General features: G+C 49.4%; 1 protein-coding gene across 6 annotated transcripts in view; it reads right to left on the bottom strand.

Moving 5' to 3' along the window:
• PSD3 (pleckstrin and Sec7 domain containing 3) overlaps nucleotides 1-13424 on the bottom strand; it is a 404084-nt gene that overhangs the window by 286690 nt on the left and 103970 nt on the right. Inside the window, exon 1 of one of the 6 annotated variants that reach the window (XM_061134572.1) lies at nucleotides 4226-4501. The exons of the other annotated variants lie outside the window; for them this stretch is intronic. The gene's annotated coding sequence lies outside the window, so the exon portion shown is untranslated. Of the gene's footprint in view, nucleotides 1-4225; nucleotides 4502-13424 lie in introns of those variants that run through there. 6 annotated transcript variants of the gene reach the window in all.

Genomic DNA, 13424 nt, shown 5'->3' with positions numbered 1-13424 from the left:
ATACTAAAGAAATACAAATGTTTCCCTGTCATTCCGTCACCCGGAACCGCAGACTTGTCCTGGGAAAGCCAGACTAAAATGTCCACACGTGGCAGCTATGCTCCTCTCTTCGGCAACATTCAGACAAAGAACTTAGGAAACCAGGGGGGATGAATGGCAAGAAGAACTGAACCACAGGATGCGAACGTCTCCCACGCAGCCTGGCCACAGGCCCCTCCCCGCCCCTCCGGGATGACCCTCCAGCCCCAAGAACATTCTCTCCAGGTCTTCTCGGGGGGTGGGGGGGGATGTCCGTTTCAGCTGCCAGGCATCCTTTTTCTCACCCCTTCAGGTACTCACAGCTCCCATAACAACACGCCTGAGACAGGGAAGCCATAAGTAAAGGTGACCAGGGCTGGATGAATACCAAATAAACCAATGTCAAGGTCAGCAGCTGGGGACGGGGCAATTTGATACTTACCCTGAACACTCCGTCACCCTTTCCTCACTTAGGACTCAGAAGTCAACACAGCATCCTTCAGCTGCATGTTCAGCCTCATTACTTACTTACCTTCTTGAAGATAACTGTCTTAAGTTGTTTAAAAGAGGAAGCAGAAATTGTTCAGGGGATGGTGGATACAGCAAGGTGGAGAAAGGAAGAAAGTCATCATTTCCACGTCAAATACAAATGTCTTACAGACGAGGAAACGGGCCAGCAAGAGAGGAAGCCACTGGGTCTCGGGACCATCGCAGGGCTGGGCCGGCAGAGGTGCTCTGGGCCTCGGTCCCGGCTCCCTGGCCAACACGCAGGGCCTCCATGGAGCACCAGCTGAATCAACAAAAGGGAGCGGCTGGTGGAAGCACCTTCTGAGCATGGACACTGTGGCCCGCCCTGCTTCTGAAGACAGGCTGCAGGCACCTCGGAGGAGTGGGGAGAACACACGGTGCTCACAGAGAGGATGGGGGGGGTCAAGGGCACCCACCAGACACGGGAGGGGTGTAAATCACCCACGGAGCGACCTGCAGTCCCCCTGGCACTTTCTCCTGCGTTGCTTTCCTTCACCCCCGCAATAGTCTCATTTTCCAACTAAAGAAACGGGGGCCCACAGCTGGTGAGCAGCCGCCATGGCAGCGGAGCCCACACCTTCCTCTCCTACGCCCCCTCCACCCGACGTCACTAACGACAAAAGGCCAAACCCCGCGGTAGAGCAGAGGGGGCACTGGACCACACCCTCAGGCCAGCTGCAGAGTCATGAACATTCCCGCTGGACCACGGACATCCCCGCTGGAACCCAGCACAGGCTCTGCCTCCCCTAGAGTTCCAGAACGGGGCGCTTCTGGAGCGCAGTCAGCCCGGCCGCTGCTGAGAGCGCCCTCATGGCTCGCTGTCCCGCAGGGACTCTGACCTGAGGGCAGGAACCACGGTGTGGCCAGGGCCGGCCTGTCGCTTGACAACTCTGGGCAGGTGGGTGCCCTTCAAGCGGCTTCCCAACCCGCCAGGGCTGAGCGGCAGAGCTGGAGACAGGACGTGCGCCTCGGGGAGCTGGCGAATCCCACAGAATTTTCCGTCCTTTGTCCTTTCACGCTGCAAGGCAGCTTAAAACCGGTCCCCACAGAGCTGCACAGACCACGCCTTGCAAGAATCCACTCAGAACCATCAGGAGGTCCCCTCAGCAAAGTGGGACCAAAGGGACTTCAGTGTAAATTATTGCCATCAGCACATATACCTTTTATATTTTTGAAAACGAGTTCAAAATGAAGTTTAAAAGCTGTAAGCATAGCAGACGGCACTGGAAAATCATGGAGGCAAATGGAAACTGACACTTTTCTATTACTAAAGTTTTAGAAAAAGTAATCTAGACACGAAATCTTCATAAAAGCAAAACAGGGAAAAGAGACTCATTTACAAATTTTAAAAATTTTTCACCTCACTGTAACAGAAAAAAAAAAAAAAAGAGTAACTTTTAAGGGAGCCAAAAAATTGCTAGGCATTTTCACATATTTTATCTCATTTAATCTCTTCAATGACCATGGAGAAAAAAGATATCATCCACAAGTTACAGCCCAGGAAATGCAAGCTAAGCAGCTTCACACAAATGCACAGCTACTAACTCCTGCGGCATAGAGACAGAACTGGCCAACCCGGGAACACAGGAGGACCCCGAAAGAGCAGGCGGAGCTGCAGGCCACGCACGACCTGACCGGTGGAAAGAGCCAGAAGGAGCACCCAGGCCCCAACGATGTCTCAGCTGCACCCCAGGCGTGGGGCACGGGCCCCTGGTGCAGCTCTGTTCTCCACGTCCTAACACGACGAAACACACACTCGCTGCAAGGACGTGAGCACGAAGATGTGTTCCCCAGGCGCTGATGGTTTGGGGCTCACTGCCCATCTTCCCCCCTCAGCCATCCTTCCACCAGAGGCTTCACAGGAGGTGTCTGCCGGGAGCGAGCCGGGACGGGCAGGGGCCGGCGCTGCAGAGGAGCTGCCTGGAGGCCCACCGGGGAGTCCTGACATGCTTCCTGTGTGAGCAAACCACCACCCCACATGCACGACCACCAGTCTGCGAGGCCAAGTCCTCGCGTGCTGATGTCGGGAAGAATAACTTCCACATAATAAGAGCCACGCTTTATTCACACTCGCTGAGCTTTTATTAACGCAGGAGAAACGCTGTTAAACGCTCCCACACACTGCGCCTCCGTCAACAGTCACAGCCACCAACCCCCACCGCGTGCAAAGTCCTGTCATCATCCCTACCACACACATGAAGAGAGTGAGGTTCAAACGCGGCTACGCGATTCACTAGCGGTCAACCTGTAAGAAAAGGAGGTAAAACTTAAACCTAAGTCCAGGCTCATAACCACTGAGCTTGCATGCCTTCCATAAAACATGCTTCATGTCCTTTTTTTCAAGCATTCTCTTTCTCCTTTATTATTAAAGTTATGAAACCAAATGTCCACTCGGGGAAACCCAAGAATACTGGAGTGGGTGGCCCAACACTTCTCCAGGGGAACTTCCTGACCCAGGAAAAGAACCAGGGTCTTCTGCATTGTAGGTGGATTCTTTAGCAGCTGAGCTACCAGGGAAGCCCCAAATATCCACTTAGAAAGAGGCAAAAATTTTATGCTGATAGGCTATGTAAGATAAATGACACGATAATATGTTGGAAATATGAACTTAAAATTTAAAACTTATCTGTACTCAAGGCAAGAAATACCAGCTTACGCAATATACACTCACCAACACACCTGTCATACTCAGCTGATTACTCCAGACATCCAAGCACTGGGGTTCTCACCAGCTTTCGGGGTGTCCATGAACCCTTCAACTCCAAGCACCTCAAAAATGGAAATCACGTCCACACCCTGACTTCGGCCTTTGTCCACCCTCTGACCCGACAGGCGTCCTGCACGTGCCCTGGCCTGAACCTACACAGGGGCTTAGTTGTTTAGTCGTGTCTGACTCTGCGACCCCATAGACGGCAGCCCACCAGGCTCCCCCGTCCCTGGGATTCTCCAGGCAAGAACACTGGAGTGGGTTGCCATGCCCTCCTCCAAGGGATCTTCCTGACCCAGGGATGGAACCCGGGTCTCAGGGGAGACTGGTAGCTCTTTACTGTCTGAGCTACCAGGGAAGCCCCTAACGTGAACAGAGACCTTCCCAGAGAGAACTGTGGCACTGGAGTTCCCTCAGCTCCAGAAAAAGAGAAAAACTGCCTTTACACTTTCTTCTATAGATAACTGACTGGCCTTTGAAGTTTCAAAACCAACCCTGCCGAATTCTCAGACAGATCGTGTTTCTACACTAACAGCACAGCCAACTTCCCTTCGGAGCACTGATACCCCAGAAATAAGTGTGGCTGTCTGAACGACAAAAGCTCAAGGTGCTGACCTCCGGGCACCTGAAGTTAAGAAGGGGGCGGCTGGCAGCGCAATGCCTGTGGCCCCAAAGGGCAGCAGAGCCCATCAGGGGAGCCCCTCACTGCCCAAGCGCCAGAGCCCCGCAGGAACACACCCTGGGCGCTTCAGTCGTCCTCGTTTACAAAACAACATCCAGGGATTCTCATTTCCCTAAGTTTCTAAGACTTCTTACGATGTTTTCCACTTGAAATTAAACAGTTGAAGATCCAAGGAGTCTTCTGTTAAGCACAGTCAGACACTGACCGAGCGAGGGAGCTGACCCGAACAGCCGCACCTAAGCCAGCACTGCCTGGGACCAAACAAAGAACATGAAGTGGACTCCGGTTACCTCCTCCGCCAGCACACAGCCTGCCCGCAGCGCTGTCAGGGACGCGAGGGGCATTCTCCGCCCATCTGTTCAGCAGACCCTCATCACGGGCCAGGGCTCTCCAGGGCCCGCCTCCAGCTGCTTCCTCTCCCCCCGACTCTGCGGAGACATGCTCCCAGGAGGACGCTGCTCCCTCAGGGCTGCGCTGGGAACCTGGAGAAGCCGCAGGAGTCACTTCCCCTCGCCTGGCCTCCCCTCTCCCTCCAAGACCACTTCAAAAGTCCGGAGCCAGTGAAGTCACTCGTGACCTCACAGAGCTCCAGCTTAACTCTTCAGAAGCCAGACGGCCCGAGGCCGGCGGGGGGAGAAAGGACAGCAGCGCTGCCTTACTCGGAGTGGTCGCTGCTTCCGTGAGAGAGTCTGCCCGACCTCATTTGCGAAATAAAAGAAGAAAAAAGTGCTCATCTCAGCATTGTTTATCCTAAATAGCACTACGGGTTTCTGAGGTACTGTTTTGCAAGACCATCATTTCCTACAGCAAACATTCTGGCTATCAAGGAATCACTGAAATAGGCAGTAAATAGATCTGATTCATTTATGTTATGTAAAACAGCTGTGTTAATAAATCTCATTAAATTCATGCTTGATTTTATGCGACTTGCGTTTTCCTATTTTCCAGTTTTACTTCTGTCTTTCTGCTCTCGTGAAATGAAAATACTCTTTTGTCCTTGTGTTCAAACCCTGCTTCAGACTGCCAGAAGTGGACAGGTAACACTCGCAGCTGTCAGATGCAGGCAGCAACTGACACCAAGGCATCTGAGAAGTTGGGACCTACAGGGCTCGGAACAGACAGAATGGACTGGCACCAGACCTAACTAGTGGATGACAGAGCCCGCATCCCAGTTCCTGAAGAGAAAGCAGACTGGTTTTGCTGCATTTCATTTCCCATGTTTTTTTATTTGGGCTCTTGATATTTTTGTTGGGATTTGGGAGTTATAAGGATCAGGAAGTAAAACAACTAAAAGTTATTTTATAAATGGAAGTAGATAAAATTACAGACTCTCAAAGAAAATGCAATATGCCCTTTCAAGAATTCTTTGGTTCACCCAGAAAATGATTATCATTTACTGTCCAGTAATTTCATTCCTAAATATATACCTAAAGAAACGCTCCACGTGTGCACAAGAAGCCACGAATTAGAATGTTCACTGCCACGCCATTTAAACAACAAAAATACAAGACAGCCAAAATGTTCATACTATGCAAATGGGAAAATTAGTTACAGTGAACATTCACGCAATGAATACTAAGTAGCAAATAATTAATATACTAGGGCCTTATGAATCAGTAAGAAAGAATCTCAAATATTGAACAAATAAGTGAGTCACAAAAGGAAACAAGATGGCACTTATATAAAGCTCGAAAGCATGTGAATGAACACGATATCGTTTATGGGCTCATACCTATGACGGCAGGATACACACCCACAGGCCGTGGTCCTCTTTAGGAGAAGACAACGAGAGGGGTGGGGCCACAGAGAGAGGCAGGCGCTGCAGCACTTTATTTCTCAAACTGGCTGCCGAGATCAGGTGCTTGTTAACACTTCTGGGTGCGCCTTGGACGTGCAGAGGTTGTGAAAGTCAAGTGCATAACTGCCTTACAAGTGTATTCAGTAGGCTGTCTCGAAAGCTAACACACCAGGAGGAGAGAGATTAATAAGCCCCTCAACTCCCAAGTCCCCAGGCCCGAGCAGCTGTTCCTAATTGTGCCTCCATCCGGCAAGTCTCCCTGCCCACCACCACATCCACACACCCACCGGGTCCTCCAAAGCCCAGACTGGGAGCCCGGGCCTGGGAGCCCTGCTGTCGGGCTCATGCAGCGTTCCGAGTCAAGCTGTCTGCCTCCTCTTTGGGAGGCATCTAGTACCCAGTGTAGAAAAACTAATGAAGTTCTTCATCTGACAGAACTGGTCACCCAGGATGTGCTGGACTCTTTCAGAGGTTCCGAGTCTTAGATCTAAAGACCTGCCAACTTCACTGACTGACAGGAGGGACAGGTCTATGCTGAGTATAACATCATATGATGAACCGTAACACAGGTGCTAAGTGAATGGACTGTGAATAATGAACATTTGTAATTTTGTTTCACGATAATAACTATTCTATACCTCTTAATTTCTCTGCACTAAAGACTTCATATTACTACTCTTGACTGGAAAATGTTACCTTCTTTTCGAGGCAGGGCTGCTAGATAGGGTAATTATACAGACAATGAACTATCATTAAAGCTCCTCCCCTTCAAGTAATCGAAGGCTCTTAGAATTATTATTACAGATAAACAGCATCCTACATTGATCTGATTGTGGCACACTCACAGCAGGTGACTCTGAGGAAGTTTTAAAGACAACAGTTCGAGCACTGTTATTACTGATAATCATAGCCAACGTTGTGTGAGTAGCCATCAAGGGGTAGTAAATTCTTACTTTTCACAAATGAGTAAGCTGAGGTTTAGTAGTGATAATTCACAAAATGTGAGTCAAGGCAGCCTGACGTAACCCACACTCTTCACCAGGAAACCACACTGCTTCCCAGCAGGAAAGTGGGTCAACCTCTGTATTTCTAGAGCAGGGATGGGCACCTTGAGGTCACGACACCAAAGGGGACACAAGAAATCGTTTCCAGGTTCACAGCCAGGGCCGCTCACGTGTATGAACCTCTATTAAAAGAGATTTCTCCCTGCCAGCAGCAGTGATCTACAGCAGGCCTGTCCCCCTGAGAACAGGGACTGTCTCACTCAGGTCTGCATTCTGCCGTTAATAATTTCTCACGCTTCTCAAACTGTAGAGTGCTTACAGGAGTTGGTTAAAATACACACTTCGACTGAGTAGCTCAGAGGTGAGGTCTGCATACTCATTTCTAACAAGCTCCAAGATGAGAGGCTGACAACTTAGGCTGAACATCAGAATCACCAGGCTCTTTTTTTTTTCACTCTCTTTTTTAAAACTGTCCTCTATTTTTTTAAATTTTAGACCAACAATCTTGTGTTGGTCTAAGCTAGCATTGCCCAGGTGCCACCCTAAACCACAGAATCGGAATCTGGGGAGGTAAAGCGTGGGGAGTCAACGCCTTAAAAAGCTCCTGCCTTCCATCATTCTAGATTCGGAGAAAAGTACCTGGGGACGGAGGCTCATGCACAGGCACATGAAGCATCAAGTGAGGTGTGGGGATTACGAAGTCGAAGCATTTCTCTAACATTCAGGGGTTAGATGGTTGAGACGGGGTTTACATCAATCCTCACTAGCACTCAAGAGAAAGATGGCACTCACCTCACCTGGCCACTCAGGAACTGAACAGTGGGGCTCTGCTAGGAGCCTATGCCAGTTTATCAAAGACTCTGTACTGCAGCTTACAGACAGTATCTAAGATCCAGGGGAGAAAACGAAAAACAAGATTAAAGCACTGGAAACACCCATGAGGGGCTCTGAGAAGTGGATACTTGTATGTAAAATGCTTTTCAAGAACTTTATTTGGAAAAGCTTTCTGTCTTTTTTCTTCTCCACTCAATCAATGGATAAAATTTCTCATCCAATGTTGCATATCTTGGGTTAAGTGAGGTCTGCTGAGAGAAAATGTTACTGTTTCCTTTAAAAGTGAAATAGTGCACTGATATAGGAATAGATTGCTGGATCAACCTGACCAGCTAAACCAGCTGGCAATCAGTTTTCATTTCGAGCTACGATTCTCCGTGCAATAACATGTAACCCCAATGCCCTTTGTCATTTGAAGTCTTTCAGTACAGTCTTTGATGAAAGGTCATCCACTCAGCCAGCACCCCCAGCACTCTTCACACCAACACCCAGGACTTTACTTTGTTATGTCATACGGTTTAAACTACAGACTTAGAACACTTCTGGGAAACCCTATGTCAAATCCAGGACCAGTTCCTAAAGTCATCACCGATTTACACAGGAGGCCCCAGCAAGCAAGGAGACCAGATCCCCAGGCCTGCCAAGAGGACGACCACGTCAGCTCCCTGACAACCAGACCCTGCCAGGGACCGCAGGCGGGCATATGCTCTGCCCAGGGGGCATCAGAAAGCCGCATGGGCAGCACCAGGGCTCCTGAGAGCCCCTCTCCAGTCCAGCCTCCCCACCCTCGACCTCCTGAGCTCAGGTGACCCTCCCTCTAGATGGGACTCCAAGTCCCCACACACAAGGGTCCTCCCTCTCCTCAAACAATCTGTGTGATGGACCCCACTGCCAGGAGCCCTCCTACAAACCCTGCTGCTCTCCCGGACTCCTGCCATCTCCAGACTTTGTAAGTCGTCCACACTGGTTCAGTTCAGTCGCTCAGCCATGTCTGACTCTTTGCAACGCCATGGGCTGCAGCACGCCAGGCCTCCCTGTCCATCACCAACTCCTGGAGCTTGCTCAAACTCATGTCCATCGAGTCGGTGATGCCATCCGACCATCTCATCCACAAAGGAAATGTCACAATCACTTTGACACAGCCCACACATCCTAGATTCAAACATTCACCAGATCCTTGTGTCTTTTCCTTATTTTTCAGGCTTTTGCTATTTTCTTATATTCGTTAGACTACTACTGAGACTGCTGCAAAACTCATGATAGTTTAAAATGAAAACCCACAAAAAACCACAACTTAGCAAATCGTCACAAGAGAACTGTAACTTGGGCAGCAACGTTGTTTCCATTTTACCCATAAGGAATGGGAGGTTCATCGAAGTGACACAACCTGCCCGGGGCCAAGCAGCCAGCAGAGGGGATGACTTGACCTCCTGTCTTCTGGTCCCAAATCCCCGTAGTTACACCAGCCCACCACTGTACACCGAATTTTATGAGAGAAAGTGAAGTTTTCAGGACTCTCATTAACAGGTGTTTCAGACAGCTCAGAGGCGGTGGGCTGGCGTGACAGCTCTTCTCCGGGTTATTACTGTTAACAGTACTATTATTCTACATTTATATCCTACTATATGCCAGCCATTGTGAAGCCACCTAATTATCTTTCTTGATTTTCTTTTCCCACTTAACGTCCTTTGCTTCTAAACAGGTGTTACTCATTCCATTTTATAGTTGGAACGGTTCCCTGATGCTCTGTAACTTACTCAAGGTCACACCCCTAGTTAGTATCCGAGACGGGATCTGAACCCAGATATGACTGGCTCTGAAACCCTGGAAAGCCTCCACCCTCAGCACCGAGCAGGGACTCCTTTGGAGTTAAAAAAAAAAAAAAAAAAAAAAAACCTCACCATCATAACTCCTTCAGGAGGCTCAAAGAGAAAATGAAAACCGACTTTCTACAGAACAACTTTTAAAACATGAGAGGAAAGTCTGAAGACATCACTAGAGCAGGAGTAATGAACCGGCGAGGCAGGGATTCCCCACTGCATCCCCCAAAACAAGTTCACGAGACCAAGACCTTTTCCTGTTACCAGCTTAGCTCGCGTCACGTGACTTTAATATTTCACATTATATTAAAATACCTCCAGGGAAGTCCCTGGCAGGCCAGTGGGAGGACTCAGCACGTTCACTGCCAGGCTCGGCAAGCCGCTCAGCCTTGTCCGCCTCTGCGACCCCACGGACTGCAGCCCGCCAGGCTCCTCTGTCCATAGGAGTCTCCAGGCTAGAATACTGGAGTGGGTGGCCATTTCCTTCTCCAGGGGATCTTCCCGACACAGGGATCAAACCTGGGTCTCCTGCATTGCAGGTGGTTTCTTCACCGACGGAGCCACCAGGGAAGCCCTCCGCTGCCGGGACCCAGGCTCCAACCCTGGCTGGGGAACTGAGACACCACAGGCAGCATGGCATGGCCAAAAATAATATTAAGTAATCAGTTAAATGCCTGCAGGCTTTACATTTGAACGTCAAAAAAAAAATTTGAAATTTACTTCAACAAATTTCTCTAAGCACGGTTTCATGTGACATTTTCCTAGATAGAAAGACACTAAAGAAAAAGAAAAACAGAGGAAGAAAAAAGCACTTCCAATGTCACCATCTCATTTGAGAAAGGGGAGAAAAGAGGCAGGCAGAAAATCCACAGCTCCAGCTGGAGTGGACGGAGCACTCCCCAGGCATAACAGCTGCACACAGATGTCATCCACCCCCCTGCTGGGCTCCTGGGGACCCTGAGCGCCAACTGAAAGAACAACTGGGAAGCCAGACATCCAATGTACCTGTTACACCGGAAAGGTAATTTAAAGGGCAGCTCTGTTGTGTATTTCAGAGAACCAAAAGAGAAGCGCCTGCCACATGGCTGTATTTGCTGTCCCTCTTTTCCTGTCTGTCTGGACCCAAGCTCAACATAAATAAACAACACTCAGCCCTGTGCATGCTCACAGCGGCCACACATGTGCCCTGCAGGCCTCGGATCAGGACTCACCGACGGGAGCCGCAGTCCTCAGGGGATGGGCCGGCGAAGGAGCAGCACCCAGACAGAAAGGAACCCATCGGACACGAGTGACTGAAAGTCTGTAACTGCCCTTTCTAATTTGGGAGCCGTGTGACTGGACCCCACACAGCACCGCGACCCCGTCAGCCGGGTGCTCCTTTGCTGGACCACAAGGGGAGGGGATGCTTCGCTTTGCTCCTTTACCAAAATACCGTGTTCCATTCACGGCGTGAGCTCTTTCCTGATGGGCATGCGCCTCTCTGGTCAACATCAGTGTTCAAGCGCCTGAGAGGATTTAACTATTCCTGCCAGAGTGATTCCAGGATCTTAAGAGGCCTTCTCAGATCTATCTGATAATACAAAGGTGCATAATCCTTTAAAAGACAAAGAGTCACCACACACACTCCTTCCTAACCTGGTTCTGGAAGATTACAGCTTTGAAGTGAGTGGAGCTCAGTCCCTCTCTGGCCACAAAGCCTGGCTAACTCCAGGCCTGGGCGGCGATCCAGAGAGGGCACGGAGCTGGGCTGGAGTGCCGCGCGTGCTGGCCACCCTCCCCAACCACACCACCTCCTACAGGAAGCAGCGTCATCCAATGTTCAGGAGAAATCAGTCAGAAACCACCGCTGAAATCATCTTGACCGACAGAGTAAAAGCACATGCTGATACAGAAAAGTATTTAAAAATACACCTAGGCAAGGTCAAGCAAAAATACTTTTGTTTTGAGACCAAAAATAAATGGTCTCTGGAGCCTGACGGCCTGGGTGGAAATCCTGGGCGTGGCACCGACCATTCCTGTGACTGAGCAAGTTACCCAACTGCTCTGCGCCTTAGTTTCCTTCTGCGGAAAATCAGAACACTAACGCTCCTTTCTCTTAGCTTAGTATGAGGATTAAGAACCTTCCTTTACTAAAGAAATAAAACCTAAGGCATACATGCGATGCACAGCACACAAGATGGGGTTTAGAGACTACCTAAAGTGAGCGACTGAACGGAACTGAACTGAAAGTCATCTTGTGATATTCTCTGACACTTTATATATCAAAATCAATACCTCAGCAGGAATGGGCTTCATTCTTTTGGTTCAGGTCCAGCTGGAATCAAAGCAGTGTTATCAGCGTAGCTTAGTCTTATCAGGCCCTCTCCTTCCTGACTTCTTCAGAGTTCACTTTATCCAACAGAGCCAGATTCCCCCAGTCCGCTCCCAAGGAAACAGGAGAGGCCAGTGAGTAGAGACGGAAAGCTAAGCGCACACACTTGCTTTATTTATCACTTTTGCTGTGCTGTCTTGTCACAACACTTCTGAATAAACTTTGAATGTTTTTCTCCTTGAAACCCTGACTAAGGAAAGTCAACTGGGGTGACAGCTGTGTTGTCGGCATCCTGGTTTGGATTTCCTTAACAGGCTCAAGGCCTCTGTCTGCGCCTTACCTCTGCGGAGGGATGTTTAATGCAGGAGAAATTTTTAAAAGCCTCATCATTGATCACCTTAAAAATTTATGGAGACACATTTATTAACGACCTGGAAAAATTTTTTTCTGAAATTGAACATACATACCCACCAACCACCACCACCACGTCTATAATTACCAACTCAGACTTCTGGCTCCATTAACATACAGCATGAGAGAAATTAGGGAAATCAGAAAGAATACAGACATGAAACCAGGCAGCCTAGAACAGTGAATGCACCGGGACTAGGACTCAGGCGATTTGAATTCTGGTACAAGAGCTGTCACCAGCTAATGGTACCCCACCCGACTCAGACTCAGATTCTTCACTGTAAAACAGGGCTAGCTAAGGCCCCCTTCAAGCTGGAAAATGTTATAACTCTTCAACCCATGATTCCTCTGGTGCTACAACTTCTCCAAAGCACCAAGAAGGCAGAGAAGGTAAAGAAACATAGGCAAGTTATTCCAGACTCCCTAACACTTCTTAGAATCATTGAGTCCGTCATACTTTTTAACCCTGAATCACAAAAATAAAAACAGCCTCCTGCCAACCTGGTCTGTCCACATTGCTAGCCCTGCTCAAGGAAGTCTAGACAGTGCCAGAGCTCATCTCTAACATGCTTCTCATTCAGTATTGGAATCGGATCTCATCGCTGGGCAAGGTTTCATAGTCTGACAATCCAGGTGATGCGGCTGAAACTTCATCTCGAGTTCGCCTAAAGAATAGTCCTGCCTAAATCTGGGGCGCTGAAATAATATAACCGACCCCAGGACTCTTTCGTAACCACCCAGCTCTGCTGTACTAGTGGCCGGCACCCACGCTGGTGCCAGTGATGGCCATCGCAGGTCTCTGCAAACCACTGCCTTGCTGAGTTTGTGCTGTGCTGTGTTTAGTCACTCAGTCATGTCCGACTCTTTGCAACCCCATGGACTGTAGCTCTCCAGGCTCCTCTGTCCATCAGGATTCTCCAGGCAAGAATACTGGAGTGGGTTGCCATGCCCTCCTCCAGGGGATCTTCCGAAACCAGGGATCAAACCAAGGTCTCCCACATTGCAGGTGAATTCTTTACCATTTGAGCCACCAGGGAAGCCCAAGAATACTGGAGTGGGTAGCCTAATCCTTCTCCAGGGGATTGTCCCGACTCAGGAATCAAACCAGGGTCTCCTGCATTGCAGGTGGATTCTTTATCAGCTGAACTACTAGGGAAACCCTTGCTGAGCTTCAGTTCAGTTCAGCTGCTCAGTCATGTCCGACTCTTTGCAACCTCATGGACTGCAGCACGCCAGGCCTCCCTGTCCATCACCAACTCCCGGAGTTTACTCAAACTCATGTCCATTGAGTCGGTGATGCCATCCAACGAT

This window comes from Dama dama, chromosome 32, assembly GCF_033118175.1.
Source record: "Dama dama isolate Ldn47 chromosome 32, ASM3311817v1, whole genome shotgun sequence".
Taxonomy (NCBI): Eukaryota; Metazoa; Chordata; class Mammalia; order Artiodactyla; family Cervidae; genus Dama; species Dama dama.
The sequence above is the reverse complement of the archived record's forward strand: the minus strand, read 5'-3'. Positions and strand labels throughout refer to the sequence as shown.